Source organism: Hemicordylus capensis, chromosome 5 (assembly GCF_027244095.1).
Source record: "Hemicordylus capensis ecotype Gifberg chromosome 5, rHemCap1.1.pri, whole genome shotgun sequence".
Classification (NCBI taxonomy): Eukaryota; Metazoa; Chordata; class Lepidosauria; order Squamata; family Cordylidae; genus Hemicordylus; species Hemicordylus capensis.
In genome coordinates, this window is record NC_069661.1 from 119,438,049 (window position 1) to 119,465,983 (window position 27,935).

Sequence of the window (27,935 nt, forward strand, 5' to 3'; positions counted from 1 at the left end):
CCTGGAGCGTTTTTACCTGTCTGGAAATAGAGTGCTTTCCTTCAGAGAAAACCTATATGCCCTCTCAGCCTGAGAATGGAATTGAAAGTGGAATTCTTTTCTTCCTGGGGTTAAAGGTGATGACATGTCTCATCGAAGTTCCGTTCAAATGTAAAATCTTTTTTCTCCAGCTTTGCTTTCCAACAGAAAATCCGAACATATAATAAGCATGCAGGAAGCCAGGGAGGGGAGATAGGAAAAGACCTATACCTGGTTCAGCTGGACTGACACCCACCCCGCTTCACCAAAAAAGACATGTAAGACTAAATGAAGAGGATGGGCAGCAGAACTGGAAGAAGGTGGTGAAAGGCCAGAAGCAAATTGCTCAACCACGTTACAGCCTGAAAATTGAACATAACTGCCTTGTACTGTCAAACCATTGGTCCATCTGGCCCAGCATTGTCTACTCTGCTGAGGAGCAGCCCTCCAGAAACTTGTGTTTTGCGTGGTATACAAATATGATTTGATTGATTGATTGATTAAATTAAATAATCTTAGGCAAAGGTCCTGCTACTCAAGATCTCTTTTAAGTGATTGGGTATTGAATTTGGGACCTTCTACTTGCAAAATGTGTAGTCTCCAGTGTGCTTTGTTAGCTGTCGCTCTACCTTGTGGTAGAGTGAAATATAAATATGAATGAATGAATGAATGAATGAATGAATGGAGCAAGAATGTGAGAAAGATGCTCCTTTTGTGAAACCAAAGGGAGTGGCAAAAAAGCTACAAAATTATTGCCATTCATGTTATGTCTTGCCTTCCAGCTGCAGCTTCTGCTGTGGTTAAGTGCAATATTTCAAAGAAAATCCTCCTCCTACATCTTGTACAAAAAAGAATGAATGTTTTTAAGGTGTGGTGGGGGGAGAGGAAAAGAGAGAGAAAAGCCATTTGATTTCTGTTGCACGTACTAACAGAAATTTTGCTGCAGAGGGAAGCCTTATTTGAAATACAGTTTTAAACTTAAAAAGGTAAAATAGCCTTTAGGGACAGACTTTATCTCTTGACTATTTTATGTAGTGTACTTTATTTGTTCCGAAGCAATGTAAGAGTTTCTCTGTATTTCTTATCACAGCAGGGCCATCAAGGAAAGAACAGTCATTATTGTCTGTTCACAGATGGAAAATGGGGCATAAGTGACTGATCCAAAGCCACAATGCAGAAGGGGACAGAAGTTCATATTTTCCAGCACATAAAATAGTCCTCCTTCCTGTGATAGGAGGTTCCCAGGCTGTGGGAATAACTAACACTATGCAGTTAATACAGTTGTTTTGCACCTGCAGGTATAGAGGCAAATAACACCTGGGTGCTTTCCAGATTACACCCTGCAATGGGGTCATGACGAATCTCTGAAGTGCGCTTCCACACTTCCTGTTTTTTGACACTGCAGTCCCTACACTGACAGTAGGCTGCCATTCATATTTCCAATGCCTTCTTTCAAATTTAATTGCTGCAATATAGTGCTATGATGTCATCTATCCAGAGTAAAAAGGTTACTTTTTTCCTGGGTTGTTAGTTTTTGCGAGACTGCTTCCCCTGCTGTTTATGTTTTGAAAGCGATTTGCCTGAATGGAAGCATTTTGCTGCTGTTGAGCAGCTAAGCTGTAAAGCGCCCAGGTTCAGAGAACATGCCGCTTCCCTCTGTCATGGACATCACCAGGTCTAGCATCAACATGCAGCACCCTAGGGCAAATGGCGAGGGCCCACAGGGTGGAAGAGGCCTACCACTGATGCTTCACCTCCTTTTCCATTGGTGTTGAAGGGCTCCAGTCCCCTGGTGCTCTTTAGCACCAAGGGATAATTTAAAGGGGGTGCTGAGAAGAAGAGAAGGCAGGGAAAACATTGAAGCATGCAATAGCTACATATTCCTGTTCCATATGCAACTGTTCTGTATTCCTCCTTCCGCTGCCACAGTCGGTGATGTCTGAAGGAGAGATGGCAAAAGTACTGGGTGGCTAGAGTGCCATCTCCAGCCATCTGGCATTTTAGTCTCCCCTCTCTACTCTCACCTCCCACCCTAGGCAGATCCTTCAGTCCATCTCACAGCACCTATCATACATTATCCCTGATTTGAATGGGCAAAAGCTTAGATAGCCTGCCTTGATATATTGGCTGAATTTGGATGTAATAGGAAACCAGAGGACTCTTCATCTCTGGTTTCCCGAGCTGCATGTCCGAATTGAGGAAACTGGAATTAAGGGTGAAAAGGGACCCAGGATTTTCCTCCCCAAACTCCACTTGGAACCTTTGGTCAAAGGGGAGTTTTTTCGCCGCCCTTAACTTCAGTTCTGTGGCACCAGCATTACATCTGAATGCTGACACCACAGTTTCAGCCCCATGGAATCAGAGTTGAGGAAGGAACCTCCTCCTGAGCCTTCTGATTGGCTGTGTGGTCTGTACTTCTGTCAAGAAGGAAGCCAGAACAGCCAGTTCCCCCACCGCTCTGTGGTCTCACTGACTGCAGAGAGACAGCTCTCCGGAACATCCGAATTCAGACTGGGGAGTGTAGGGATTTGTAGTTCTGCATTACATATGAATTTGGCCATCTTGTATATAAGCACTCCTACAGAAAATTATTCTCAATCTTAATTATGATGCAACAATACTAGAGGTTGTCCCCTCCCCCCCACAATAGGGATGGCTCTTTGTTCACCAAAAGCACAGGATTTCACACACATTTATTTTGTTTTATGCAAGAGAAGGAACAATTATGATATCTCAACACATTTTCCACTTTGAAAATGAGAAAAATACAAAGTTGCAAAGATAAAATCAGGGAGCTGATAGCATATGAAACCTTATGAAGAAAATGTGGAATGACTTCCTATTGATGCAGAATACAAAGGGAAAGCAAATATAACAGCCGTGTGTGTGTGTGTTGAAAGATCAACTAGATAGATACTGTGCTCCATAACAATATTGCTTTCCAGGTTATAAATTGTGTGGCAGTTATAGTTCTTCTAGATTTTGCTTATCCAGTAATGGCTCTTGGTATCTAAGCTCAGTCTCTGCAATCCTCAAATGTATTATTTTCCTGGTTCATATCTTTCCCCCTTTGGGAACTAATGCCACATTTGTGCTAATATGCGATATCAGATTCAGCATTGTCTTTATGCCTCAAAATATCTACCTATGGCCATATTGTCACTTAACAGTGATAATAAATACTGTTTACATCACATTAAACCAATTAATTCTATTTTTAAAAAAGTATATAAACAACAATAGTATAATTGTTTACACTAATCATAAACTATTACTATAACAACAATAGAATAGCACAACAGTACTATAAACTACTTTAGGCAAATATGTACCACAGACTTAAATTAACTGAACAGCTGTTTCCTCTCCCCAGAGAATCCTGGAAAGAGCAGCCCTGTGAGGGGAGCCTAGCAATGGTTATCAGAGAATTCCCAGCACCCTTACTGAACTACTAGTCCCAGGATTCTTTGGTGAATGTCATGACAATTAAACTGGTATAAAACTGTGATTCATTATACTATAGACATGCCCGTAATGTTTTGAGTTGGTGCAAAATGTCTGTCCCAACTCGAAGTCCAATTAATGCTCTGTTTGGTGTGTATGACGGGGCATCCCTCTTGCAGCCTAGCCCAGTACTTTGGCCAGACCTATATTATCTATCTATCTATCTATCTATCTATCTATCTATCTATCTATCTATCTAATTTGTACACCGCCCCAAACTTCCATCTCTGGGCAGTTAACAATAGCATAAAACAAATTTAAAACATATACAAAAACTAAAAACAGTTTAACAAAATAAAAATAAACAAGAAATTAAAACCTAAAAATTTAGGAAGCTGAGTAAGCTTGGGTGAAAAGATGGATTTTCAAGTGTTTTTTTGAATATTGCCAGAGATGGGGAGGATCGTATCTCAGCAGGGAGCACAATCCACAATCTTGGTGCAACAACCGAGAAGGCCCATCTCTGTGTAGCCACCAAATGAGTTGGCGGTAACTGAAGACAGACCTCCTCAGATGATCTCAATGGGCATTGGGGCTTGTAGTGAAGAAGACGCTCTCTTAAATACCCAGGGCCTAAGCTGTTTAGGGCTTTAACTAGCACTAACCCTAACTAGCACTTTGTATTTCGTCCGGTAACCTATTGGCAGCCAGTGTAGCTCCATCAGAAAAGGAGTAACGTGGTCTCTCTGAGATGACCCAGAGACCCACCTGGCTGCCGCATTCTGAACAAGCTGAAGTTTCCGGACTACGTACAAAGGCAGCCCCACATAGAGCGCATTACAGAAGTCAAGTCTGGAGGTTACCAACAGATGTACCACTGTTTTGAGGTCACTGATCTCAAGAAACGGGCGCAGCTGGCGTATCAGCCAAAGCTGATGGAAAGCACCCCTAGCCACTGCCTCAACCTGAAAAACCAGGGAGAGGTGTGAATCCAGAAATACTCCTTTTGGGGAAGTGTGACCCCATCCAGAACAGGGAGATTGACATCGTCTCTAGAGTTCTGACCTCGCACAATAAGTACCTCCGTCTTATCTGGATTCTGTTTCAGTTTATTCTCCCTCATCCAGCCCATTACCACTTCCAGGCAGGAAGAATTAGGGAGGATATGCCAGCTCCTGAAGAAGTTGACATGGAAAAGTAGATCTGGATGTCATTAGCATACTAGTAACACCCAGCTCCAAATCTCCTGATGATCTCTCCCAGCGGTTTCATGTAGATGTTAAACAACATCAGAGACAATACGGAGCCCTGAGGGACACCATAGGAAAAAACAACATTCTCCAAGAGACACTACCTGGAATCTGCCTATGAGGTAGGAGTGGAACCACTGCAAAGCAGTGCCTCCCACCCCCAATCCCCTCAGACGTTCCAGAAGGATATTATGGTCAATAGTATTGAAAGCTGCCAAGAGATCCAAAAGGACCAACAAAGTCACACTTCCTCTGTCAGTTCCCAGTTGGAGATCATCCATCAGGCCGACCAAGGCAGTCTCCACCTCATAGCCCGCCCTAAAACCAGTTTGAAATGGGTCTAGATAATCAGTTTCCTCCAAGACTGCCTGGAGCTGAGAGGCCACCACCCTCTCAATTACCTTGCCCAACCATGGGAGGTTGGAAACATGCCTATAGTTGCTCTGCTCTGAGGGATCTAATGCAGACTTCTTTAGAAGAGGTCTAATGATTGCCTCCTTAAGACAAGGAGGCATCCTGCCCTCCCTTAGAGAAGCATTTATGATTTCCACCAGGCTGTCTATAACAGCCTTCATGCTGGATAGAACAAGCCATGTTGGACAAGGGTCAAGAGAACAAGTGGTAGGCCTCATCACTCCAAGCAGTTTTTCCACATCCTCAGGAGTCACAAACTGAAACCGATCCAGTTGAATCACATAAGAGGAGTTGTTGGACACCTCCAGTTCAGACATCAAATTAATTGTAGAGTCTCCATCTAGGTCGGCCCAAATCCGAGAAATTTTATCTGCGAAAAACTCTTTAAACACATCACAGCGGGTAACTAATGATTCCAAATTCTGGTTCAAGGGAGCGGGGGCAGATACTAATCCCTTCACAACCCTGAACAACTCCGCTGGACGTGAACTCGCAGAGGCAATATGGGCAGAAAGGAACCGCCTCTTTGCCGCATGTATTGCCTGAGCATAGATCTTTAAATATGCTCTATGTCGCAATCTATCGGATTCGAGTCGAGTCTTTCTCGATTCGAATCATATATGAATGCGATAGGTGAGGAGTACTCTCTTTGCAGTGTGCTCACTGAATTGTACCAGTGCAATAAAAAGTTGCCATACTGCATCAACAATCTTCACCAAATAGCTACAACAACACAGTTTTGTGCTCCTTTAATTAATATTTGGAGGGTAGTAGTGTGGTGGTGGGTGGGGAAGACTTGTATATATCAGGTGAACTTAATGGCCGTTTGTATAAAATTGCCCAGTTCCCATGTGATAACATTTGCATTGTGCAGGGAATTCACACTGTCAAGGACCAGTCATGGTCCCTTCTCAGAAAAGAGGCGAGAGCTGATCTATGGAGAGGAGAGCTGGTCTTGTGGCAGCAAACATGACTCGTCCCCTTAGCTAAGCAGGGTCCACCCTAGTTGCACATGAAAGAGAGACTAGAAGTGTGAGCACTGGAAGATATTCCCCTCAGGGGATGGAGCCGCTCTTGGAAGAGCAGAAGGTTTCAAGTTCCCTCCCCAGCAGCATCTCCAAGATAGGGCTGAGAGAGACTCCTGCCTGCAACGTTGGAGAAGCCGCTGCCAGTCTGTGAAGACAGTACCGAGCTAGATGGAGCTATGGTCTGACTCAGTATATGGCAGCTGCCTATGCTCCTATGTAAAGGAAGTTAACACAGCACTGAATGTTTTAACCAGGCCTGGCATTCTCAATGCACCAATTTGGTCTTGTGAATTAGCCTGCAGAAATCCACATGCATACTAGAGTTCATAGGAAGTTAGGAAGCTGCCTTTTACTGAGTCAGACCATTGGTCCATCTAGCTCAGTATTGTTTACACTGACTGGCAGTGGTCAGCTTCTCCAAGGTTACAGGTAGGAGTCTCTCTCAGCTCTATCTGGCAGTTGATGCTTGCTGCCACAAGACATTTGGAGGTTTCTGTTTGGTCAAATATCCAATAACTTTGAAGGAGGAATTTTTTGTTTTTGTTTTTGGGTGATGTTACAGAGTGTTTCCAGGTGGGCTTCACTCATCACTATATGGGATTCACCAAAATCTTTAATGCAGGTTGTAATCAAGGAGTGTCTTCACACGAGCAGTGTTTGTGGGGAGAGCAGGTTTGACCTATTTTCCCCACAGACGATCGCTCAGCCATCCCTGGGTGACCAGATTGGCCACCCAGACAATTACCAGTGGGGTTTGGGGGCCTCCCGGCTTCCAGAAGTCCCTGAAAGCACCGCACAAGTGCATGGTGCTTTCTGGGGAGCCTCCCGATGCCGGTAGGCTTGTTGTAGCCTCCCCATCGGGGGGGCTACTCAAGAGTCGGTGTGACACAAAGCCGTGCTGTACCAACGCACAATCACTTAGCCCACTTTTCTGGAGCCCGCATGCCCAAAATCTGGGTTAGAGGTAGATTACCCAGGAGGGTTTGCCACCGAGCCCACGACGGGAGCCACATGGCTCCCATTGGTTCTCATGTACGGCTACAATCAGTCTGGGCTTCCCTGGCCCGATTTTAGCTGCACGTGAGAATAGCCTCAAGCTGTGTTTGAGGTATCATCTGTCTTTCACCATTACTGGTTGTCCTATTGAGTATTTGGAGCTGGTAAGGAAACTCTCTATGTAATGGGCAAAGTTGGTAAGACCTGTGACTATTATTGAACCAAAATTGCACTTAAACGAAATTTCTCAGGTGTGTTCCAAACAACCCTGGGGCACACAACATACTCCACATACATATGCACTCAAAAAAGCTATTCTCACATGCAGCCTAACCTGGGTTAGGCTGGGTGTGTGAAGTGCCGGGATCCACACGGATCTGAGCGGTCCAGCCCAGCTTAATCTTACTTTTAATCTTGGCTTTTAGCCGGGGTCGTGTGTGTGATTGTGGCTATAAGTAGCCTGAGCACACACAGAGATGGATACCTTGAGTGCCTGTTTCATGGGGGTATCCCCTAGGGATGTGCACGAACAGGTTCAGAGACCCTTTTACGAAAGTTGCCTGGCTCGAGGGTTCGAGGGCAGGGGTGGTGGAGGCTTTAAGGGAGAGGGAGGACGCACTTACATCCCCCGCTGGTGCAAGTCTTGCTAAAAGCCCGTCAGAGCGACAGCAAACCTCCCTGCCGTTATGTGGAAGTAACTGGAAGTAGCAGTGGTGACTGTGTGCATTGCTCAAGCACATGCACATCAGGTGCATGCGCACGACTTATGTGATGTATGTGTGCACACGAGAGTGACTTGCACAGTCGCAGCTGCTACTTCCAGTTACTTCCAGATGATGTCTGAGTGGGGCAGCAGGGAGGTACGCTGGTGCCCAGAGTAGCTTTTAGCGAGACATGCGCTGACAGGAGAAACATGGTGGGTGGGTAAGTGCATCGTCCCCCCCCTTAAAGCCACCACCACCCCTGCCCTTGAACTGGCCCCCACAAGTTCCGTGCACATCCCCACTTCGTTGTGTGGTCCATTGTGAGATACATGGAAGCCAGGATGACACGTCCCAGCTTCTGGAGATCCTTATTGCATGCAGCAGTGCAGATCATATCAGGAGTGGAGCGAGGCTGGCGGTGGACCATGTGTAGCTGCCGCCGTGGACCCCAGGCCCCGCCCCCATACCTGACATCAGACACGGGGCCCGGCTAGCCACGCCCCCACATCTGACGTCACATACAGGGGCATGGTCTCCCTTCCAAACGGGGCCGCGCGGCCCCATTTGGAAAGGAGATTGGCCCACGCTATGTTGGGCAGCGTGGGCCAGAGTGACTCTCCCTGCCTTAAAGGCAGGGAGAGCTGTTCCAGCCACACTGCCAATTCAGCACAGGCTGATTTGTCTCCTAAATGGAGCCAGGTGGCCCCATTTTGAAGGGAGATGCATTGGCAGTGAGATCAGGAGTGGCTCTCCTTGCCTTTAAGGCGAGGAGAGAGTCACTCTGCCCACGCTGCCAACACAGCGCATGCCTATTTCAGCTCCAAATGGGGCCGCTTGGCCCCATTTGGGACCGAAATAGTGCCCCCTTGTCTGATGTCAGATCTGGGGGGCATGTCTGGGGCCACACTTATGGCCCCTGATTGGTGGCAGTCTGGGTTCTTGGAACCCGTTCGCCCAATGGTGGCTCCACCCCTGGATCATGTAGGAGCACAGACCATGCTTCCACCAATGTGGGATGCTCATCTAGGGTGAAGGTAAGTTTTGTGCAGCCTTCCCCCCACCACCCCTGCCTGCCACGTTGATCATGTGAATACCCTTAAAATGTCTTGAGCAGTTTGCACACAAATGCACCACTCACCATTCTCAGTCACCTGATTTATGCTTACACTATGCAAAAAAGGTCAGCATAAGGAGGGATGAATGTGTACTGATGAAGGGGATTAATAAGACTTGTGTTTAATGAAAATCTTGCTATAGAAAGGGTACATTTAGAGTCTATAGAGTGGAAACGTTATTCCTCCAGGTGATCTACTTCTGCCAATATGTGAAAGAAGTATGTATGAAATGATTAAATTGCAGTATAAGGAGGGTTCAGGTGAGACTAATTCAAGGCACAGTGAGAGAGAGTACAGAGCAGCCCTCGATTTACACCTAGCAAAATCCCCAGCTGTGGATAATTACTTTGTCTCCCCCTCATCTTTCCTGCAAAGTCTCATTACCTGAGATCAGCAATGTGTGGGCACAATGGTGGCCTATTTCTGATGGGAAAAGGAGTGTAGTTAATCTTAATTATTTTTCAGTGATACATGCATATTAGAAATGGAATGGTGCTGATTTAAATTGAAGCTTGTCTGAAAACTGTGATTGACCTGTGAAAAGGTCCTAATGCGTTTAAACAGATGACTGTATTTCTTAGGAATTCTGACCGGCCAAAGACTGAGCATAGATCTGCAATTTTTTAAAAAAAAATCTAATTGTATGTGTCATGTATGCATATGCATATATGAATAAGTTTTCTAAAATTATTGGCACATAACCACACCCTTGAATGTTGCTCTAGAGCTCTGATTCCATGGGAAACATTAGCAGAATTTGAGCTTTTGTGCTCTTTTATGATATTTAAGCTCATACATTTTTGAACTTTTATAGATTGGGATTTAAATTTAAAAGCTAATTTTTGGATGGGATAAATTAATCTACATAAATATTGTTTAAACCCCACATCCATAATATTTTTTTATTTTAATTATGGCTTGCCTAAACAAGCAGAAGGTTGCCAGTTCGAATCCCCGCAGGTACTATATTGGGCAGCAGCTATACAGGAAGATGCTGAAAGGCATCATCTCATCCTGCACAGGAGGAGGCAATGGTAAACCCCTCCTGTATTCTACCAAAAGAAAACCACAGGGCTCTGCAGGCACCCGGAGTCAAAATCGACTTGACGGCACACTTTACTTTACCTTTATACAACGATCATCTCTGGGTCAACACAAAGCTGAATTTCTTTTAAACTAAAGTCACCCTGATATATATCACCGGTGTATCTACATATTTCTGTATAAAGCTGCTTGTGGTTGATAATAAGCACTTGCCTGCTTATTCATGGAGGTATTTGTAGAGATTCCATGGTGTACGCCAAACAGGAAGCTAAAATGTGGCACACGCATAGCCCAAAATGTGGCACACGCATAGACCAAGGCACCCTGGTTACAAAGATTTGAATGGAGAAATGTGTACCTTTGTCTCTTAAAGTTGAGCCATTAAGTGTGCCCCAGAATTGTCAAGGTAATTCAACTGCAGTTGGAAAGATGAAATATGGTACATAGGTAGCTCTATGCATCCTGATTTCTAGAAAAGTCTGAAAATTAGACATTTTTACATCTAGTCAAAACTCAGGGCATGAAGGCTTCAGCACAGAAGACTCTAGCACAGGGATTTTCCACTTTTAAAAATCTCCCCGTTTCAAAGTTTCAGCCCATGCACGACCCCCCCCCTTTTTTAACCATCCCGACAGGTCTTCCCTTACCCCTTTACCTTACCTGGTGGCAGCACAAGCCACCACCACTGCTCTTCTTCTGGGTCAGGCAGAGCAGAGCGAGCATCTCAGCTGCTCCTGCTCCTCCACATCTACAGCAGAGAGGAGTTGAAATGGGCTGACCGGGGCGGTGGGAGGGGGAAATAGTATTGCGGACCACAGCAAGTCAGCAGGGATGAAGCAGCTGGGCAGGAGGTCATAGTATAACAACGTATGCTTTTCTCTTCCTCACTACCATTGCTCTCACCCTCTGCCTTTTCCACTCCTGCTCCCCCTGCAAAAACAAACAAACAAACAAACAAACAAACCAGACACACACACAAGTGACAGAGGAAGGGTGTAGTTGGGAGTGTTTTGCAGAGGGCAAGACATTCTAGGCCAGCACTCTACTATCTATCCTCCTCAAAGCACTTCCCTTCCCTTCCCTTCCCTTGTCACTAGGTTTTGTGGGGGAAAGTGGGAGTAGAAGAGGACTGTGGCAGCAATAAGAAGAAGAGCAGCCTTGGCGGGGTGGGGGGGGGTGGAGAATGACAACTTGCTGTGTACCTTGTTAAGTACTCTGAAGGGCACATGTGTACTCCCAGTTGGCAACCACTGTTCTAGCACAAGCCAAGCCATGAATTATGAATTGTTAATTTTTCATTGATCTTTTGCACCCTTAAATGAACTTTGGTGAGGTTATCTGTAGCTAGCAATCAGGAATTGTATCTTGCAGAATGAAAAATTGTTCATAATTTGCTAGTGTAACCTGCACACACAAGAAGAGCAAGTGGGGGAAAGTTCAGAAATACCACTGCTTGTTGCCAGTAGGCATTATATTTGGTCATCTCAAGTTGAATATATTTGAACAAATACAATATTTTAGCACAGGTACTGGATATAAAAGTGAAATTCTGGTGACACGCCATGATAAAACGTAGTGTAGTGGTGTATCAGTGAATGCCAAAGTATAGATAAGACCATTGACCTCATTATTCCTGGCATCTTTTTTAACCCTCGGCTAGCAACATTTTGGTGCCTGTTGGTACCAACATGTTGGTAGCTGTTGGCTACTAACAGCCACCTAATGGTGCAGTGGGGAAGTAACTTGCATAGGGAGCAAGCGGATGCTGGTTTGAATCCCCACTGGTAACACCTATATGAGCCAGCAGCGATAAAGGAAGATGCTGAAAGGCATAATCTCATACTGCTCAGGAGATGGCATTGGTAAACCCCTCCTGTATTCTACCAAAGACAAACACAGGGCTCTGTGGTCACCAGGAGTTGACACTGACTCGAAGGCACAACTTTACCAACTTTACCATATTTTTGCATCTGTGTCAACATATTCCCTCTTAAAGAGTTGTCTGGGGCTTTGCCTTCCTTTCACAAATTCCTAAGCAAAATAATTCATGGCTAGCTCAACAATACATTTATAATCAGTGATTTTTGTTCTCCATTAATATTTATTGTAAAGCATTCTTAATTGCATTTCATACTTAAAAGCTACCACATTTGAAAAAAATGATAAAAATCATAATTGTAATTCTGTGCACATGAGCGCGCGCGCACGCGCGCGCACACACACACACACACCATTTAACTGATCTAATTAAATCAACGAACTATTGCTGCAGTTTGTTGATAGGAATCTGTTTTAACTGGCGTATGTGAGAACTAGTTTATATTGATCTCCTCACCTTACACTCTCAGATGTAAAATCTGAAAAACTGTAGTTTAAACTTGCCAGTGCTCCATGTAGATTTTCATTTAGCCCTCTAGGCATTTGAGAATGTCTCAATTTCTGATATACATCCAAAATATCTGCCCAATAGAGTATTTATGGGTAGGCATAGATTGCTCGAATGCATAGATACACTATGCAAAACTGTGCCCTCTTTGTATGGATTTGTATATCTTAGGTGAGCTTTACAAACTGCCTTGGGCTGGGAAATAAAAAAAATTCAGTGGCATCACTAACAAGATTTAGAAATACTTTCTTAATTTTATGTTCATGACTGTGCAAATGCAGTTTCCTCATGCTGCTTCAAAATGGTATCAGGGCTGCTTTTGAAATCTGCATCAGTCCCAGGGTGGACCATTACAATACAGAAACTTGTGCATCATGTCAGCCACTATGTTTTCATAAGAACATAAGAACAGCCCTGCTGGATCAGGCCCAAGGTCCATCTAGTCCAGCATCCTGCTTCACACAATGCCTCTTAGAACCCACAGACAATTGCTGAGGGCATGCCCTCTCTCCTGTTGTTACTCCCCTGCAACTGGTATCCAGAGGGATCCTGTTTCAGAGGCTGGAGGTGGCCTATAGCCCTCAGACTAGTAGCCATTGATAGATCTCTCCTCCATGAAGTTATCCAAACCTCTCTTAAAGCCATTGCTGGCTGTTGCCACATCTTGTGGCAGAGAATTCCACAAGTTGATGGTGTGTTGTGTGAAAAAGTACTTCCATTTGTCAGTCCTAAATTTCCTGGCAATCACTTTCATGGGATGACCCCTGGTTCTAGTGTTTTGTGAGAGGGAGAAGAATTTCTCTCTCTCTACTTTTTCCACATGATGCATGATTTTATAGACCTCTATCATGTCTCCCCACAGTCGTCTTTTTTCTAAACTAAATAGCCCCAGGTGTTGTAGCCTTGCCTCATAAGAAAGGTGCTCTAGGCCCCTGATCGTCTTGGTTGCCCTCTTCTGCACCTTTTCCAGTTCTACAGTGTCCTTCTTTAGATGTGGCAACCAGAATTGTACACAGTACTCCAAGTATAGCCACACCATAGTTTTGTATTAGGGCATTATAATATTAGCAGTTTTATTTCCAATCCCCTTCCTAATGATCCCTAGCATGGAACTGGCCTTTTTCACAGTTGCCGCACATTGAGTCGACACTTTCAACGAATTGTCCACCACAACTCCAAGATTCCCCTCCTGTTCAGTCATTGACAGCTCAGCATATATGTGAACTTCAGCGTATATGTGAAGTTGGGAGTTTTCATCCCAATGTGCTTCACTTTACACTTGCCAACACTGAACCGCATTTGTCATTTTGTCACCCACTCACCCAGTTTGGAAAGATCTTTTTGCCAATCTGTTTTGGATTTCACTACCCTAAATAGTTTGGTGTCATCTGCAAATCTGGCCACTTCACTACTTACCTCAACTTCTAGATCATCTATGAATAAGTTTAAAAGCACTGGTCCGAGTACAGATCCCTGGGGGATCCCACTTCTTACTTCCCTCCATTGCGAAAACCCTCAATTCATGCCTACCCTCTTTTTCTGTCCTTCAACCAGTTACCAATCCACACATGTACTTGTCCCCTTATCCCATGACTACTTAGTTTTTTCAATTGTATTTGATGAGGAACTGATGAATAAGTGTATTCTGTCTATTGTATGTATCGTGGCTTTATCTTGTTAAACAACATGCAAGAACTGCTTTAAACCTGAAAAAATTAAGTGAAATATTACAATCTGTGTAATGTGGTAGGACATGAGGGAGGGAGGGGGAGAGGGAGGGAGGGAGAGAGAGATCATTACATGACATACCATTCCTATGTCAAAAGAATATACTGTATATGTGTATGTTAAATTGTACTGTTAGTAATCTGCTTCAACTGAGACAGAAGCTATTGTTGCCAGCACTGCTTTTCTGAAGGCTCTCAGAAGCCTCTCTGCTTATGTTTGGGATTACAGGCTTGTAGTTCCCACTCTTAACATGCTCAGGAGTCTCATGGGATCACGGGCTCTGCATTTGATGGCATATTGTGGACAGGTCACTTAGCAGGCAGTGGGATGATCACCCCCCGATCACTCCCAAGCACTGTGAATACAACTCCCTTCCCCATCACAAAAGAGCTAAGTGGTGGGCAATAGGAACTCAGAGGTGCTCTCATTAAAATTACCGATTGGTTTACTGGGTCCTTCCGACTTAACCGATACTGTCCTTACATGTCCATTTATTCCATTTACATTCAGGTTGCTTTTGATCATTCATGCCATTGTATTTGACACAAGCACAGCAAACAAAGACAATGGATCCTTTTGAGATCCACCGGAATTTCCCTCCTCAGCAAGAAGGAGCAGCCAGTATTTTGCCTCAGGGCCCATTTTGGGCTATAACTGACCCTGTTTTCTTGAACCAGCGGGCTTCATTTGGTCTCTACCCTGTGGATTCACCCACTGTATGGGCGATAGATTTGGCACCCGCCATAACACTAGGCCGTGTCTTGCTCTTCATGCCATTCTTGCTCTCAGCCTCCAGATCAGCCTTCCTTGCCGGCCCAATCTACCCAGATCACCTCACTGCTATGAGAAGCTAGCGGCATGAGAACACACACCTTTTGAATTTACCCTTGCTGCCCAACCCCCAAACTGCTTTCAGTTCTTCATCACCTAGTTCCATCCCTGAGGAAAGAGGTCCGTTGGTTGCACCTGAGCCACAAGGGTCTAGTCACCACTAAAGGAAGCACGAGGTTGTATGATAATCACTGCATCCTTCTGGCCTCTCTCTATGCTATCCTATCCTTAGCAGTCTCCCTGTGCCATGCACAGTTGTGGTAGCTCATGCTCAGTTGCATCTGGGTTTGAATGTTGTTGTTTTCAACAGAAATGCCTTGGGATCTGTCTGCAGTACATATAGTTCAGCATTCTATTTCCAGCATGTACAGAAGCCAAATATTGTTGTTGTTGCTGCTGCAAAAATAATGTGGGAAGAGCGCCATAGGCCTGCCGGTAAGCGCCTTCTATTTTACTTTTAGAGGAGCTTCTTACTTGCAGCTTCCCCACCTCCCTTGACATAAACTTTTTAAAACTTTGGAATTAAAGGGGAATCCTCACTGGACTCCCCTTTACAGTGGCTTGAACCGGCAAACACAGGCAAACAGGTTTTGCTCCGGTTCAATTGCGGACTAGACCCCTTCTGCAAGGGCCTGTCCAGTCTGCGCTCAAAATAGTCAAACCAGCCTGGTTCATGATGGACCAGTTCAATTGTGGACTGGTTCGGCACACCCCTACCTCTGGCAAGTTCAATGCATTCAGTCAATTTGCTTTTAATCAATGTAAGCAACACTTCTTTATTATAAGATGTCATCACAAAACATTTACTGTATGAGAATGAATTTCCTGCCAATGAGCACATAAAGGCAACCATTTTATGACACATCTGCACCTATGTAGTGAAATCCTCCTTACGACTTTGCAGTATAACCAACCAAGCCACTCTATGGCAAAAGTAATATCCTCAAGCCAGTTTGGACTTTTATATGGACTCTCAGCCTTTCTGTATTGTGCACTCAATCATAAAAATACATACTTACTGCATATGACTCTGTTATATTACTTCCTGAAGATTATTGTGCAAATTACATGAGTGCACCTCAGACTGGCTGCAATATAAAATGTGCTAAAGTATTTGCTCTAAAGATTTGTAGCCTGGCTTTTTAGCCTGGCTGTTAGCCGAGGTTAAGAGCTCCCTTAACTCAGGCTTGCTGCTCGGGCTGCTTCCAGCCTGGCCACACACAGAGATGGGTCTCCTGGGCTCAGTGCATGGTGCATGGTGCATACATTGTGTGGTTCCCAGAGGCTGGGACGCGTTGTCCTGGCTCTCCGAATGTGGATCGTGTTGGAGCCTAGACGGCACTCCTACCAACATTTGACCAACTGTCTGGGGGAAGTCGAGTGAAACAAAGCCTTTCCCCCGCCCGCCCAGTGGTGTGGACGACCTCTGTATTTGTTTTATCACATTATCACATTTATCACATTATCACTCCTAATTGCTCAGAGAGGCATATCTAGAATCTGTCTCATTTGGTGTTCACAACAACCTTATGAAACAGGCTAAGTTCAGACATGACTGTCTGGTTCAAGGTTGCCTAATGAGCTTAACAGCTGAATGTAGATTTGAACCCAGTTCCCCTTTGTACAAGTCTATCAATCTAGCCATTCCAAGACACTGATCTATTTAAACTATTATGTCCAACAACTGACTTTAATCAGAAAAAAGAAAATAGTCAGTTGCCTCTGGGTATGTGAGAAATCTGTACTGAGAGAACATATCTTGCATGAGTGAAATGAATGTAGATACAAATGAGCCATACCTCGAATTCTGGAGTTTTTGACCCAGTTTTGACAAATAGCAACATTCTCTGTGGTTTATGGCTTATGTTCCCCAAATATTAGTATCAAGGATCTTTCTTCTGTGTTAAAAGAAAAAACTTTGGTCCTGATGGTGTTACCTTGGAACATCCTATATTTTGAAGAGATACAGCCAGAATGATGAGGTCTCATGAGGCTTTCTAATCTTGTATGCCTCACTGAGATGATATTAATCATTCAGTGGCGCATTCAGGCAAGGGAACAGTTGCCCACAGGGTACAGAAGTTCCCACAGTGACAGCCTAAGTGCATCATTACACAGTGTGATCTGCAAATGCAGGAAACTTTAAAAATTATTTTTCCTCTCTCTTCCTGTTCAAGAAGAAGTTGAAGGAATTTCCCATTAGAAATGGGCAAAAGGAAATCGAATATCACGTCATTCTCTAATACCTGCTACCAGTGTTCTCTCTAATGCTTTCCATCTGTGTGTGGAATGAGTTTTGTTCTGGGTGGCAGTATCAAAGGGAGTGTGTGCGCACATATGTTCAGAGTGGAATCTTCTTGGTTCAATCTGAGTGGGATCTAAAATTAACTGAGCAGAGATTAAAAATCATGGGAGCACATGCACACATGCATGCCTTAGAGTGAACACGGCCTGCTACTCATGGTAATTTTGCCTGTATGGCAATATTTGTCTGTATTTTGGATACAGTGGCTGCTACACAGAGCAAGGAAGGACCAGTGCAGCAAGAACAGCACTTTTTATTGATTGATTGATTGATTGATTGATTGAATTTATATACTGCCTAATACAGAAAGAAAACTCTTCCAAGATCCCTACAGAAGGAATCTACCCACTATGGGGGTAGACATTTTTCTGATATGTAGCCAGTACTAGTTGTCATGTAGAGGAAGGAAGTATCCATGCAGTAAGAGGAGCAGGTTATCAGCACTTCCCAACTAATTCACCAGTGCAGCAGAGAAGGGCATTTTTGTCACTCTCCCCTATAGAAGAATATAGATACATGTTAAAGTGACAACAGAGGATTATAAGCAAATCATGGAAGAAGAGCTGGTCTTGTGGTAGCAAGCATGCATTGTCCCCTTTGCTAAGCAGGGTCTGCCCTGGTTTGCATTTTAATGGGAGACTATATGTGAGCACTGTGAGATATTCCCCTTAGGGATGGGTCTGCTCTGGGAAAAGCATCTGCAATGCTTGCATGCAGAAGGTTCCAAGTTCCCTCCCTGGCATCTCCAGATAGAGCTGAGAGAGACTCCTGCCTGTAACCTTGGAGAAGCTGCTGCCAATCTGTGTAGACAATGGTACTGAGCTAGATGGACCAATTGATTATTTATTTATTATATTTTATACCGCCCGATATGTACATCTCTAGGCGGTGTACAAATTTTAATACTAAAAATCACATGTTAAAACCCAATAAAAACAATTTAAACCAATGATTAAAATGATTAAAATTCTAATTAAAAGCTTGAGAGAACAGGAACGTCTTGAGTGTCTTCCTGAAAACAAACAGAGAAGAAGATGCTCTTATTTCAGCAGGGAGCATATTCTAAAGCCCTGGAGCAGCCACAGAGAAAGCCTGGACCAGAGTCGCCATCAGACGAGCTGGTAGCAACTGTAACCGGACCTCTCCAGAAGATTGTAAAAGGCGGGAGGGTTCATGACAATGGAGGCACTGTCTTAAATAGCCTGGACCCAAGCCATTAAGGGCTTTCTAGGTAATAACTAGCACTTTGTATTTCACCCGGAAACATAACGGCAACCAGTGTGGTCCTTTCAAAACCAGTCTTATATGGACCCTTCGTGTTATCCTAGAGACCAATCTGGCTGCCGCATTCTGTACCAATTGTAGCTTCCAGACTACATAGAAAGGCAGCCCCACATAGAGCGCATTACAGTAGTCAAGTCTGGAGGTTACCAGCATATGTACCACTGTTTTAAGGTCATTCACCTCTAGAAATGGATGTAGCTGATGTATCAGTCAAAGCTGGTAGAAAGCACTCCTGGCCACCATCTCAACCTGAGAAGCCAGGGAGAGCTTTGGGTCCAGGAGCACTCCCAAGCTACGTACCTGATCTCCAATGGTGTGACTTGGTATAAGGCAGCTTCTATGTTCCTGGATAGCTGATGGTTACAGGTTTTTAAAATGTACATATTGACTTCACAAACCCCCAAGCTTGTGATTGCATTTTAGGTGTCTTCTTATTTTTAGGTGTCTTCTTATTTGTGCTTTTATGGTCTCCTAGCACTGTACCCTTATACAAATGCCTTTTTAAAAAACCTTAAAAAATCAGGAAATCACTAGCAAAATATGACCTCCATTTCCCAAGAAAGGCGTACAACATTTTACAGACTCAATAAAGTATTATTGGATGATATGCTCTAGTACCACATTAATCTTCCCTTCTCTTTCCTTCCCAGAGTTCTTCTCAGATGTGACTTTTGAAAAGAATTCAAAATGATCAATAACCTCTTCTACATTATTGGCATTCCTGCAACTGTTTAGTAGGGATATTGAAGTCTCCCCTCCTCCCCCTCCCCTGCATTTAGTTATTTAATTCATTTTCATTATTTAGAAATGCATTCGTTCACTAATTCATTCGGGAAAATCACATTTGTTTCATTACTCAATAATTATGATTTTACTCAGTTTTGTAACATTTTCATTCCCCATCATCTCAAAAGGAGTAAAGCCACTCCATTATAGCTTCTGAGGAGTTTAGCAATCCTGGTTTTCAGCAGCCCAGATTTTTGCCCCCAGCATTTATTTTCCAGGGAGCAATGGCTGATATATTGCACAACATTATGTGCATGTTGCAACATAAAGTTGGTGCAATTGCACAAGAGCACTGTTGCGCCAAATGCAAGAATTGTGCAAATGCAATTGCTCAGTTGACAGCCCTCATTTTAGCAGCTAAATGCAAGAATTGTGCAAACACAGTTGCACAATTGATGGACATTGGAAATAATCATCTTCAATTTCTCCACTGCATTTGAAAAAAATTTTTCTTTAGCACAACAGCAATCATGCACAACTGTGCAAATGTTGCACCTATGTCAGCCAGGGTCTTTAAATTCCCCATCCATGGAGTGGGAAATTAAAGATGCTGCTCCCTGAAAAACACCTCCTGTGGGGCAGGGATGCTGCTTCCTGTAGGGTACCCGTGGGGCAGGATAGATCCTGGAGATCTCTTTTAGCCATCTGAAAGTGGGTGATGAGGGCAAGCTTCCCCAAGTAATTCCATTAGAGTCTATGGGGAATGTAAAGACTGTACCTGTATTTGAGAGGGGAATGTAATGAGGATCCTCTTCCCCAAGTAATTCCATTAGAGTCTATGGGGAATGTAAAGACTGTACCTGTATTTGAGAGGTGATATGCCACCCCCACTGCTACTGAAAATGCCCTCTTATCTATGTTTGGTTAGATTCACTCATAAGCTCCAGTTCAGACATTATGCCTTATGAGTGTGCAAATGTCTGTACACTTGCACACATGTTTATGTGAATGAGTGTACCTGGGTTCATTTTAAAAGTGAACCTGGATACAGGCCCTTCATTCAAATGCATGGTACAGATAGGAAGTGTACTTCTATACCTGCATTCAGTATAACATGTGAATGACTGTATCTGTGTACACTGTACATTTGTTGTACAAGTGTTGAACATAATGTGTGAATGGGCCTATAGTGTTTTTTGCCACATGAGTTCAAGCCATCTTTATAATTGTTTCATTGTTCTCAACTCAAACCAAAGAGTTCTATTTGGAGACAGAGGGTGCTGGGGAGTTATCATGTCAGCTGCCCAAGTCATCTTCGCATCTCTGCCCTGAAGATTCCTCAGACTCCCTCATGGCTGCCAGTTGAAAACATTTTTATTTTGGCATCCATCTGTTGCTGGACTGTCCATGTTTTGCTGTTCTTAATTGCGACATTTTGAATTGCTTTAACTGTGTGTTATTGGTATTTGCATTTTGTACACTCCTTTGAGCTTCTTAGGGAAAGCAGTTTATACAACCATTACATAATTGCCCCTGCTAACTGAACAAAAAAGGCACCTTTTGAAAGTGGTGATTCTCTTTATTGAGTAGGGGGAGAGCAACTGGCCCTCTTCATCCCCAGCACAGCATCCCTCCAGTGGCCGTTGCTGGTGTCTATCTTATGTTTCTTTTTAGAATTGTGAGCCCTTTCGGGACAGAGGGCATTTCCTCTATTTATATCGATGTAAACCGCTTTGGAAACTTTTGTTGAAAAGTGGTATATTAATAGTTGTTGTATAATAACTGACACAACTCCTTTGTCATCAAGCCTATGTTGGTGCTGCATTGAGAATCTGGGTGGGCACAGCTGAGACAAATATATCTGTCCCGGCGTACCCATCCAGCTTTCAGTAATACAGAGCAGGCTGGCCCTTGCATCCAGGATCGCTATCTTATTATAGACCAACCTGCCATTTAGCCACAGCTAAATGTGTGTGTGTGTGTGTGTGTGTGTGTGTGTGTGTGTGTGTAGACTTCAAAAATGTATACAGGACAATTAAACAAGTTTAACTGATTAATCTAACCAATTAATTGACCAAATGTTGGCATACTAGTTAATATACAAAACGATTGGGAGGAAATTCTTTGGGGTGGGGGGAATACCCAGAAACAGCTTGGTCAGAAGCCCTATTCAGACATTACATTACATGTGCATATCCCATGTGTTTGTGTGAATGTTTCTACATGCATTCATTTTAAAAGGGAACCTGGGTACAAGCCCCTCAAAGGCAGACAGATAGAAGCTTAATGATGAATAGGCAGGGCATTGTTCCTTGCTAAGAGAGTAAAGAGGCACCTTTTTAAAGTGGTGCTTCTCTTTATTGAGCAGGGGGAGAGCAACTGGCCCTATCCATCCCCAGCACAGCATCCCTCCAGTGGCTGGTCTCTCTCTTATGTTTCTTTTTTAGATTGTGAGAACTTTGGGGGTCAGGGAGCCATTTTATTTTATTTTATTTTATTTATATCTATGTAAACCGCTTTGGGAACTTTTGTTGAAAAGCCGTAAATAAATATTCATCATATTTGTATTCGTAAAGGGGAACCTGGGTACAAACCCCTCAAATGCAGATAGAAGTGTACAACTGTGCATGTGTTGAACATAGAATGCCCCTCCTGAGGCCTCATGCTGCTGGGAGGGTGATTTGTTCCAGCCCCACACCAGTCAGGCCCAAGGAACACAGTTACTGGGTGATGGCATCTAAGGGGCAGGGTTCGGATGACCGTTCAGGCAGCTCCCCGCCCTGAAGTTAAGTTGGGTGTTTTGCTCGGTTTCCCTCCCTCCCTTCCCTAGGGGTAGAATGAGTTCTGGCTGGTCATCCTTTTTGGGGCCGAATAGGCATTTCTGGCTCTCAGCGGATTTGCCCTGTTGGGAGTTTTTTCGCCTACTCTGTTCTGCTTTTCCTGTCACTTGGCAGGGACAGTGCAGGCTAGGTGGTGATGTAGTTGGGATTTATTGGTGAGCACCCTTGAGCAGTTAGAAGGGTAGATTGGTCAATCGGTCCCTTGTGGTTTTGGCAGCCCAGAAATGCTGATTTGCCATGAAACCTGCTTCAGTGCTTCACAAACCTCAGGGCTGCATGGCTTGGGATGTGTGAAGACCTAGAAGTTGTCCAGGCCCCTTTGGGGGTTGACTATGAAGATTATGAAGTGGGTTTTTCCTGCTTCTTTCTGAGTCAGGGTGTGTCGCCCATGCAAGGTGCTAGGAAGGACAGTTAAGTCTGAACCTTGCCTTTGTTAGGCCCACACTGTCGGGGAGTGGAGTGCTGACCCTCCTCCAGTCCGCTAATTTGAGTTAATTTAATTAATAAAGTTGTGGCCCTTATACTCATAATACTATTGTTGGTGTTTTTCTTGGGGCTGGGGTGTGGGGACAATGTGAATAATTGCATATGCAAACCACGTGCAGATCTACCATTGTGTGCCGATGTGCTCTGCACATGGGTCACTGTAGGCCCCACCCACCAACTGTGCTGCAGCCCCCCTCTTCTGTCTGCCCTGCACTACTGTAGGTTTTCCCCTCTGGCCCCTGCAGCCCTCCTCTAACCACTGCCATTGCCGTGGCTGGCTTCCCTTTGCCAGCCATGACTCGGTATAAATGTGTCACAGTCCAGCACATGTTATCACTGGAACGGTGATGTCATTATAGTGCGCCACGGTGATGATGTCATTATATTGGCCAACATAGGGAAGCAAGCTGCTGCGATGATGAGCAGAGGCCAGTGGTGGGCAACCAGTGGCAATGGCAGCAGCAATGGGTAACACAGGAACATAGGAAGCTGCCCATATACTGAGTCAGACCATAGGTCCATCTCGCTCAGTATTGTCTACACAGACTGGCAGCGGCTTCTCCAAGGTTGCAGGCAGAAATCTCTCTCAGCCCTATCTTGGAGATGCCAGGGAAGGAACTTGGAGCCTAGATGCTCTTCCCAGAGTGGCATATCTTACAGTGCTTATACTTCGAGTCTCCCTTTCATATGTAACCAGGAAGGATCCTGCTTAGCTTAAGGGGACAAGTCATGCTTGCTACCACAAGACCAGCTCTCTGTATCCAGTGAACCTGGATACAGGCCCTTCATTCAAATGTATGGTACAGATAGGAAGTGTACTTCTATACCTGCATTCAGTATAACATGTGAACGACTGTATCTGTGTACACTATACATTTGTTGTATAAGTGTTGAACATAATGTGTGAATGGGCCTATAGTGTTTTTTGCCACATGAGTTCAAGCCATCAGAGGCCCCTCCCAGTGGGTGGAAAGGGGAGCTGCGGCATCAGTGGTGAAGGGCCACCAACAAATTTAGACACAAGCCACAATCAGCACTGCTATACCACTAGTGCATACAGATCTGTCTGTAACCCTGTTCATATGTAATTTTCCACACACATACAAGTGTACAGTATACACAGTACTGTTATTCACATACAATATGCTGAACACAAGTGCAGCAGTACACCTCCTATCTGTACATTTGAGAGGCCTTGAGAGAGGCTCATTTGAGAGGCTCATTTTAAAAATTAATGCAGTCATCCATACAAAAACATGTATGAGTGTACAAACTTCTGCATAATATCTGGGTAGGGCTTATGTGTGCACTACACACAGATTGTATGTGCTTTGAACATCATTTGAATAGGCCTAGAGTTGGCAGGCCTACCTGTGATTGGTAATGCCTCTTTGAGACCTCAGGCAGAGAGAGGCCTTTCCCATCCCCGCTTTAACTGGAGATGCTAGGGACTGAATCTGGGACATTCTGCACATGATGCACTGATAGGATTGCCAACTATCAGAGTTTTGGAGAAAGCTTCTGAATAGAGTTATCTCTCGCCAATCATGGTTGCCCCAATCATGGTTTCGAGTATCCGCAACTGGGAAATTCTGACTGGTCTCGCCAACCATGACCTGAGTATCTGCGGTTTGGCAAGCTTTTTGTGTGATGGTTTTTTGTGTGTGTGTGATTTGGGGAGGTGGGGCAGAGGTTCAACCCACTCATCCCTCTTGTTGACCTTGCTGTCTACTTGTGAATTAAAGTGATTTTTACCAATTGGATGGAGTACCTTTTAGGGATTTGGGGGGGTTAAAAATGTTCGGAGGTTTGCTCTGTGCACTCCTCTTCCTGCTTCTTGGCAATTTTAAAGGAGTTTGGGGAACTTTTGAGCATTTTTTGGCTTTATTTTTCAGTCTTTTCACAACCACGTTTCCCCTAACCCCATTTCCCATACACTGTAATGCCTTGCTAACCACAAATTTGCCATCAGCAAGGTTTTGCCGGAATGGAACCCTCGTGGTTGGTGAGGGATGACTGTCCCCATCTTTTTAGAGAGGCTCTTTAATATTTTATCTGCAGCTATATCTGGTGGCTTTTTAATTTTTAATTCTTTTTAACTCGGTAACTTTCCACTTTGAAACCTGAGTTTAACTGGATCCTTTCAATTATTTCATATATTTTATTAGTGTCCTATTGCTTTATTATGTTTTATCATGTTGTAACATTTTTGTGAGCTGCCCCGAGCAGCATTGCACTGGAGGAGTGGGATATCAATAGTTTAAATAATAAACAAATGAACAATGGCTGAAGCTATTCTCAGGGTTTCCCCCGGCCCTGCAATATTTTGCATAATGTCAAGCCATTAAGATCGCCAGGATTGCCTTGCAGTAGTCAACTGATTCCTGGAGACTCCAGACCTGGATGTTTGACAACCCTATGCACTGAGCCAAGGCCAAGGCCCCTCCCCTAATCCCCCCAAATGTACAGTAAATGTTTACTGCCCATGTATAAACAGTAAGCAGGAATTCATAAAGGTTGGTTAGACAACACAGCTCAGGAAGGTGTTTTGTACTGGGGCAGATCTGAATAAGTGAGATTACATTTAATCAGAGTTTACAGCATGATTCAAATTTAAAAGCTTTGCTCTTATCTCTGAAGGGCAGAGGGAGAATCTCTAGTAAGGACATATTGTTCACTCTTCCCCCCACTTGCTACTCACAGGTTCTCAGGACAGCACAGAGGACACAGATGAGCTATTGTTGTCTCACACTCATTTAGCTTTACTGGAAGGAAATATGAAAGCAATGCTAATTAGTATTTCACTGTATATACATGCAGCTGATAGCCCCTGTCCCATTTGGATACAGTCACTGGGTAAATCTTACGGACCTTTCTTGGTCCCTTCTTTCCAAATATTTCTCATGGGCAAGAGTTTAGTTCCTCTCAGATATTCCTCTCAGATATTCCTCAGTCAGTGTGGGCAAACAACGGTTTCCCTGGAAAGGAATGTAATTAGTTAAGGCACACATGAGTAATGTGTGACTGCATAATATTTTGCCTCTAATAGTTTTTATTTATGGCATTAATTGATTTTAAAGTGTATAACCTGTCTAATTGTGCATATAAGGCAGCTAACAAGTCAAACAGCAAAAATTATGGTAGGCATCAAACCACAAGAAAAATGACAGTTCTCTCTCAGTGAAAGACCGCACGGTAGAAGCTCTTGCCATGCTGGGCATTCAGTAGAAGAGCAGCCCACAGCAGGGAACTGAAGGCCCTCTACTCTGCCTGATAACCTAGGCCTCATTTGTGCTAACTTGCTCCTTTAAAAATAAAAAACTTCTTATTTTGGAATTTAGAAAAAGAAAGAAAGAAAGAAAGAAAGAAAGAAAGAAAGAAAGAAAGAAAGAAAGAAAGAAAGGAATTTAGAACAGGAAGAAATGTATATGTATTAATGTTTAAATTATATCTTCAGTTCATAAAGTTAATAAAGTGTGACCTTTTCCCTCAAAGGTCTCTATTTGTGGTTGCTGTCTCATAGGCGTTCAGTCAATTCTGCTATTTCAGCTCCTTGGTTTTTAGGCACATAAGAAATAATAAATAGCATATTATAATTATTTCAAAGTTTTAGTCAGCTATTCCTTTGATGCGGTGCAGGTTTATGGTCACACCATTTATGCACAATCAATATTTTTGCTGCAGTTAATAAACTCCAGACTAACTCATAGTGTTCATTTCAAAGCACTCCATCCAAGAATCCAAGCAGAATATTCAATGGGTTAGAAGGCAATATCTAATTAGTCATCATATTAATTGCATATCTAACCTTTCTCCAGAAGCTCTTGATTTGAGGGAAATCAAACATTCAAGAAGTCAAGAGAAGGAGTAAGTGCTGGAGAAGGGTCTGGATAGCCCACTACCTCCTGAGGAAAAGCAGAGGCTGGAAAGTATAGCATCTGATGAGCAGATGGAGGGGAAAGAAGTGGGTACACCGGACCTGCCTCTTCCTTGGCCCATCTGCTATTGTCTACTCATTGGCTGACATCCTGACTTAATTACTCATTGGACATCCTATTGAAATTAGTAGTCCTTTAGAGTAACCCTAATACTGAGTAACTTAGTCTGGATGTCAGCCAGTGATTTCAGCCACTATGTGAGAAGGGCCCTCACTACAGCGATAGGCAAGTAAGGGGAGGGGAGGAATCAGTTTTCATTTGATGCATTTATATCCTGGTTTGTTTCTTCCCCCTCATTTGAAAATGGCAAAGAGGTTGTTCTTACGATCAGCCTAAATTGGGCTAGGAAAGCCAAGCCTAGTCTTTGCTGATCGTAAGAACCACCGGGAGCCATGCAGCTCTCAGCAGCAGTGCAGCGGCAAACCAGGCAAAGAGGCCACTCTCTTAAATGGGGTTAGAATAGCTAGTGCTCTCTTAGTCCCATTATCTTGATTGTCTGCCAGCCCCGGCTGCTTGCATTATGTGGTTCATTATGGGAGTTCCAGGGGGCGGGATGACATTTCCCAGCCTTAACCTGGGTGCAGTTGGCAATCGTCTGGGTGAACGATCCGTTCACCCAGCAATGACAGAGGGTTCATCTGTGGGGAGTAAGTGCTAGCCGCCTTGCTCCCTGCTCTCCCTCGAGCCCTTTCTCACTGATTGTGAGAAAGGGCTCGAAGTGTCTTACAAAATACCAAATAAAATGTAAGTATCAAACCAATTAAAATACAAACAATATAAACAAATCAGCAGCAAGATACAAATAAAATGAATGTACATACAGTCATTCAGACAAAAACATGAACACCTGAACACGTTCGTCACAGAACCAAAAGACCATTTTAGCCATCTGTATAAAGACAAAAAGAAAGAAAGCCAGCTTAACAAGTGTGGCTCTAGAGTGAGGCAAGTAGTTTACTCCCCATTTCTGTTTCAGAACTCAGGTGGGTTCTGCTGAAACCCCATTTCTGTTTCAGACACAGCTTACCCACCCAGAAATGCACTTTGACCTTATTTGCCCCTCCCCCCATTTTTAGTGCTGCCACTGCAAGCTAATCCTCTTAGGAAACAGTTGTGATGCCACCACTGAAAAGGCCCTGTTTCTTGTACCGCCTCTTTGAAATTCTGTTAATTGTAGGCCAGCACACAGATTCTTCAGAGCTGATCTTAGGGTCTGGCCAGGTTCAGACGTGAGGAGGCATCAACCTCCTCCCTATACTCATTGCTTTGTGTTCCATCTTCACATGCGCTTCATATATTCATCTGCGTGGAGATTATAAACTCCATAATACTATTATATTCTAGACACACTGAGCTCAGTGCAGCAGAAAGTTCTATTGTTCAAGCCCGTCTGAGTGA

At 43.9% G+C, this 27,935-nt stretch overlaps 1 long non-coding RNA gene across 1 annotated transcript in view; it reads right to left on the reverse strand.

Moving 5' to 3' along the window:
• The window catches only part of LOC128326424 (uncharacterized), a 43,650-nt gene extending 18,083 nt beyond the window's left edge, over nt 1–25,567 (reverse strand). The window contains exons 1-2 of the long non-coding RNA XR_008308040.1: nt 25,471–25,567; nt 25,301–25,364 (exon numbers count right to left, since the gene is read on the reverse strand). This is a non-coding gene — a long non-coding RNA (uncharacterized LOC128326424). The remainder of the gene's footprint in view (nt 1–25,300; nt 25,365–25,470) is intronic.
• Between the last annotated feature and the right edge of the window lie 2,368 nt (nt 25,568–27,935).